Genomic DNA, 6,193 nt, shown 5'->3' on the forward strand with positions numbered 1-6,193 from the left:
CTTGCTGGCAGAATGTTTCTATCATGTCATGAGAAAAACAATAAATGACTGATAACTGTAAAGTGGAGTCGATTTTTGTCAAATAATGACCACACTGGAAGCTATAAAGTGAACTGTAGAACATCAGTATTTACACTATTATGGGTAAATGCTGCGATGTTGCCTTTTTTTCTGCTGGCGTGCAGCAAAAGTAGCTGGAATCAGGAGTGGCTATTCACTGTGTCGTCACTGATACAGTGAAGGCAGAAACTTTTTCTTTAGTCTGTCTTCCTAACAACAGCTTTTAAATGTTAACTTTCACTGGCAATCACAGGGAAGTCTCTTGACTGTAAACCTCTTTTATTTTCATCATACCACCCTACAGCCAGAATTATAAATGTGTCAAATCCAACTGTCGTTTTAATTGTCATGTGCTATTAAGTTGTCACATTTTGACTGACTGTAAACACCAGGACAGTGCTCCATTAGGGATTATAAAAACAGACTCTCTTTGTTTAAATGTCATGGAAAAACTGACGTCTGTGAGTGCGTGGTGCCAGCCTGCATGTGAGGGCAAGTGCTCCCTTAATCACTCCAGTGTGCCAGAGCTGCTTGAACAGGTCAAATGGATCTTCTGTGCCACGAGGTTTAAATATAATAATCCTACTCTGTTCAGAACCGGGACACACCTTAGGGACACCTGATACAGAACTAGAGAGAAGTGGGCAAAGAGCTCAACATCTTTATTATATGTGAACAGAGGACAAGGCAATGAGATGAGCCAGTCGGACTGGTAGTTTGAACTTTGTTTTAACAAGCTATTATGACCCAGACAGTGACAAATAGGGAAGTTCCACAAAGGTAAAAGAGTCAAGTGTAGATATTGTGTAACACCAGAATGGTTGTGCATTTGTCATTATCATTTTACAGTAATAAGCAGCTGTTGCAATCAGTCTGCGATCAGAGTCTGCGATATTAAAAGTTTGCCATTAGGGGGAGACATTGTTTGTGCTTTGATTTTTCTACAGTCTTCTGTTTAAAAGGACTTAGTCAGCAACAGGTGTACAATGTGTCAACACTGACTTGACCACAAATCTGGCATGTCAGACATCACAAGTTAAGAGCTCTCAGCCACTGTTTGGTTCCTCTGAGCCAAACTTTGTGCTATTCACTGATTTAAACCTGGAGGAATATCTCCCTCCCTCTCATTCTTTCTCTCTTTTTTTTTCATTTTTTGTATTTATTTATTTGTTAGTTATAATATATATTAATTAAAAATGTACATGTGCTACAATCAGCCAAAACTGTACTCCCTTGACAGAATGCACTTGCAGTTAGCCGCATTGAATTTACACCACACATACCAAAAGTGACATAGTACAACAAAAGAAGCAAAACTACCTACATTGAAACCCCATTGGAGCTACTATTAATCAAAACAGGGTTAAATTTCAGTGCAAGATGTGCCATAGAAATCATCAACTAAAGTATTTCCTCTCTCAGCCTAATACCTTTAGGGCTCTGTTCCCAGTGTGCTTGCATGATGTCTTTGCTACAGCTAAGGTTACGTTACATGTGTTTACCTGACGCAACTCCTCCCCCCAAAAGTTAAACCAGTGTTTTTCTGTGTGTTTGCACGCAAACATGTGGGCGTGAGACTCACCTGACTTAGTGTTATTGTCCTTGTAAGATGATTTAATGATAGGTTTATTTGATAAAGCTAATGAAAAGATGAATAAGCAACTAAACCACAGTATGTACCAATAACAGGGAAAAGCTTGAGGTGTATAATTTCAGATGAATACAGATGACAGTGAAATTAAAGATGTTTTGCCTATTTTGTTTCTCTTTGAATGTTATATATATATATATATATATATATATCATGATAGACATTTAATTTAATTTTTTATTGGTCCACTGTCACAGGCTGAGATTGTCTGTTTGGTTAACTGTGATGAAACTACAGTACTTGAATAGTCAATAAAGTTTTGTTTCATGTGTTGGCTTTGACTGCTAAAAAATGCTGAGTGCCATGCAGAAGAAGTTCCACACGCAATGAGGCGTAGCAAACTTTCAAATGTGCATACAGTGCAGGAAGCTGCAGAAATGTTTGCTAATGCAAGCACAGGCTCCAAGTCCCCTGAACAGCTGTGTCTCCTGTCTTTCCTCAGCACCTCTGCACATCACAACAGACGTGTATGTTCTGCATACAGTACGCACACACACAGACACAAACACTCCCCCAACAAAACAGCCTCCACAACTTCCATCTGTGGTTCGCACTTTTTCCAAAAGAGAAAAAAATTGTCAAACAAAATGGATCTCCACCAATGGCAGAAGTATGTGAGCATCACCGACACTATTTTAGTCTGCAACTACTCTGAATCTCACACACACCCACTCAATCAAATCCAAATCCACTCTGCACAGTTGCCATTCAGAAACACTTTCAAATACACATTTTCAAATACACATACAAAAATCTGCCACATGTGCATGTTCCTGATGGATGCCAAAGTGAGCAAGCATGCTCAGGCAGGACCAAAGCCCTACAGGCTCTGTAAGTATTTATGTGTGAGTGTCTGTCATTTTTAGACTGGAAAAACATTAGCTCTTCATAAAGTCCTTAACTGTCCTGTAACACCTGTTTGGCTTGATTTTTAGTTGTGTTCTTCACAACTATCACCTACTTTGTGGCTGTTTTCACTGTACAAGAACTAGAAATTAGAATAAGACTTAATAGAATAAGAGGTTTGTGAGTGTAAATATGCAAATGCATTTATCAAGTTTTGAAACCAGCAAAACACAGTTTTAGATATGACCAAAATTGATATGAATTGAATTAAATATTGTGCCTGTAATGCTGCTTACCAGATCCACTGGTGTCAAATACAGTTGGAATCTCTGATAGGTTCTGTTGGTAAAAACAGAAGGATACCTGACAAATGATCTATATAAAAGGTGAAATGTGAATGTTCATCCTTGCTGACAGTGTTTTGGTCCGTAGGCTGTCCTCTGACAGCTTAATGACTGCCTTTCCACATATCACTTCACTCACTACTCCCATTCTGAGGGGCGGCAGGAATGGGAGGAACAGGAGGAAGGCGGACGGAGCAAAACAATTTGGAAGACTGAGACAGGACATACTGAACCATACTCAAACCCTTAGGACACACTGGAGGTTCTGCCTGTTTATCTATTTCTGTGGCAGAGGTACAAGGCAAAGGTCTTTTAGCACCAACTGGCAACAGTGAAAGAGCTGAAGAATCACATTTTTGTCTGTGTGATTGTGTTTGTGTGAGAAAAAGGAAGGTGGTCTTTGTGTGTAACCCACTATGCAAGCATTGAGTTCTTGTGTGCCCTCAGCTGTGCAGCCTCCAGGCCCTGAGGAGAAAAATGCTGATTACAAAATCAAAACAAAGGTGGAGAACCTGGTAAAACTGGGGATAGGAAGTCACTTGCTGCTCCCTGCACATGGTTCTCCTATAAATACCTACAGTACCAACTGCATTTACAAGCAAGGGAGTGCATGCATATGCATGTACACCAATAAAAAGCTATGACAGAAAGCTTCTGTATGAATGTTAATAGGGTAACTTTATATGCAGTTCTTTGTCAAGAAATGAAATCTCCTGCATATCAAAAATACATGTTTTTCTTTTTTTCTTTGGTGAGACAGCTCCTCTGCTTATAAAATCTATATAAATCTTAGACTAGCTGACAGTTTCACAAGGCAGGCCTGATTATCACTGCAGATGATCTGAGTGTACAAAACATGGCAGTCAGCTGTATGACTATCATAAATGTATGCGCAGGACCGTGGGACTACTAAGTCATTTTTAAGGAGTGAAAAGTGAAGGGGGAGACTGATAAATTGAGGAAGAGAAGGAGCAAGATGACACAAGTAAGAGATATGATATGGAAAAAGATAAAGAAAAAAAAAACAACAGTGAGAAAGAGACAAATGAGATGACAGTGTGGAAGAGGGGGAGGAACAATAGCTGTCCATGGGAATAATTAGATAAATAAGTCAAGGGAGGAGTGTGACAGAGATGACTGCGGTGGGTGAGGGGGTTGTCAGGAAAACTGAGAGAAGCACATTCCTTCTTTCTCTCTTGTTCTCTTCAAAACAGCAGCTGGGACAGGTGTGCTTTTACTGGTGGCAGAAAGTGCACAGGCTGCTGACTGCCTCCCAGCGTGCTGTGTACATGCTGTGTGTGTGTTTATATGCTGAGTATGCACACTTTCTGGCTGCAGATTGCATGCAAGCAGAGACTTTGCTGTGTGTAATTAGTGGGGAAACAAACCCCATAGATCAGAAGTCGCCCATAATGACAAAAATAGACATCTGAATGCACACATGGTGTTTGTTGGGGAGAGACTGTGAGAGTGTGTGTGTAAGGGACAAGATGGTGCACATACAATGTGTGGACGCCCTGAAGGATGTGTGCAAAAGTATAACAGTCAGCTTGTGTGTGTCTGTTGTTTAAGGAGACAGTCCCTACTTCAGGAAACAGAGGGATCCTGTTTGTGAGTTGTACTCATTGTTCAGCTGATTACCCCCCCCCCCCCCCCCCCCCCCCCCCCAACACACACACACACACACACACACACACACACACATACATACAAAACATAAGCCTCATGCTACTCTTTGGCTGTCAACCAAAGATGTGTACACAACAGTGTGAGGGCTGTGCTCTGATTTCCTGCCTAACACTCTCTTCACGTCTCTTCACAATAAAGCCATAGTATCTAATGAGGGGTGTGTCTGGCCAGTCTATCTGACTCCATGCATTGTCCCGCCAACCTTATTGATGTCTGTCTCTTTTCACCAGAAGAATGGACAACACCGCACACTCCCGCGTCTTCTCCTGGACTCATCATTTAGTCATTTTTCTTATGGCTAAACCCCCCCACCCCCGCTTCTCGCCTTCCTTTTCCTCTGAAATGACACGCTGGATTATATTTCAAGTCAAGAGCAGACCTGATGACTCTGACAAACTCTTCTGCACAATCCTGCCCCCTTTTTTTTTTTTTTAATAAGACATTTTTTATTGAACTGATGTCAAGACAAATCCATACAATTCTCTCAGTCTTGCCCCAAGTTTGACTTTTTTCTCTCTTCTTCTCTCTTTATACACCGTTCCCTTCTGTTTTTTCATCTCCTGCCCACATTTTTAACCATGTTATGTTGTTCTCTCAGTTTGACACTTTGGTGTTACCACTATCCTGCTGACTTTTTCTTTAGAGCCACTGTGAAGTTGACATTTTTGGTTTTGGATGGATTGCCAAAAAAAAAAAAATCTTGTTAAACTTTACTTGTCCAGTACGTTTGGTTTCACGTTCTTAAGTGGACTTCGTGTTTTGTGTTAATTACAAAATGTTGGCAAGCTAACACAAAATTAAGAGGGCAAACATGCTAAACAGTTAGCAGTGTCATTGTGAGCATGTTAGCATGCTGACTTTGGTGTTTGTCTCACTGCACCATGCAGCCTAACAGCTGGCTGTTAGCATGACTGTAGACTCTTAGTCTTGTTTTATTAAACATTGCCATGTTACAACACGATTATAGAACAAGCCAAACTTAAATTTTTCCATGAGATTCTTTCATTCTTGTCCCTGGTTTTAGTGTTTTCTACCTCTATCTCATTTATACATTCCTCTTTTCTGCCTTTTCATCTGCTGCTCAAAGTTTTCCCCTTTTCTTTAAAGTTCTCTCTTTCAACTGTAGCTCACTTATCTCCCACTCCCAGTCTTCTCAGCTTAGCTTTTCTCCTACATAACACTCCAACACAATGCTGTGTTGTGTCTGTGTGTGCTCTTTCAGGGGCAGGCTCTTTGAGCTCAGGAAGAGAGGCCAATGTAACACACACACACACACACACACACACACACGGGATGAGAACCTCTGGCGTGGCCTTTCCCACCGCTGCCCTCTCTGTATCAACATACTCACAAACAAGCTCATTTGCACTGCTGCACCATCAAACAGGCTTTTGTCTCTCACACACACACCCACGCAGTTATCTCCACACATCTGCATGTAAGCTCATTACTGCATCCAAAACAAAAACCTTCAAACTACAACACAAATCTTCCCACTTCAAGGGTCAAGTGCAGCTTTCGCACTTTGATGAGCTACCAAAAACATTTCATCTTCACCCTGTTCACAAATTCATATTCAATCAGCAAAGAGAAAATGGATGGA

Source organism: Trachinotus anak, unplaced genomic scaffold (assembly GCF_046630095.1).
Source record: "Trachinotus anak isolate AG129_WGS33_773 ecotype Australia unplaced genomic scaffold, CSIRO_AGI_Tana_v1 ptg000032l, whole genome shotgun sequence".
In the NCBI taxonomy this organism is placed as follows: domain Eukaryota; kingdom Metazoa; phylum Chordata; class Actinopteri; order Carangiformes; family Carangidae; genus Trachinotus; species Trachinotus anak.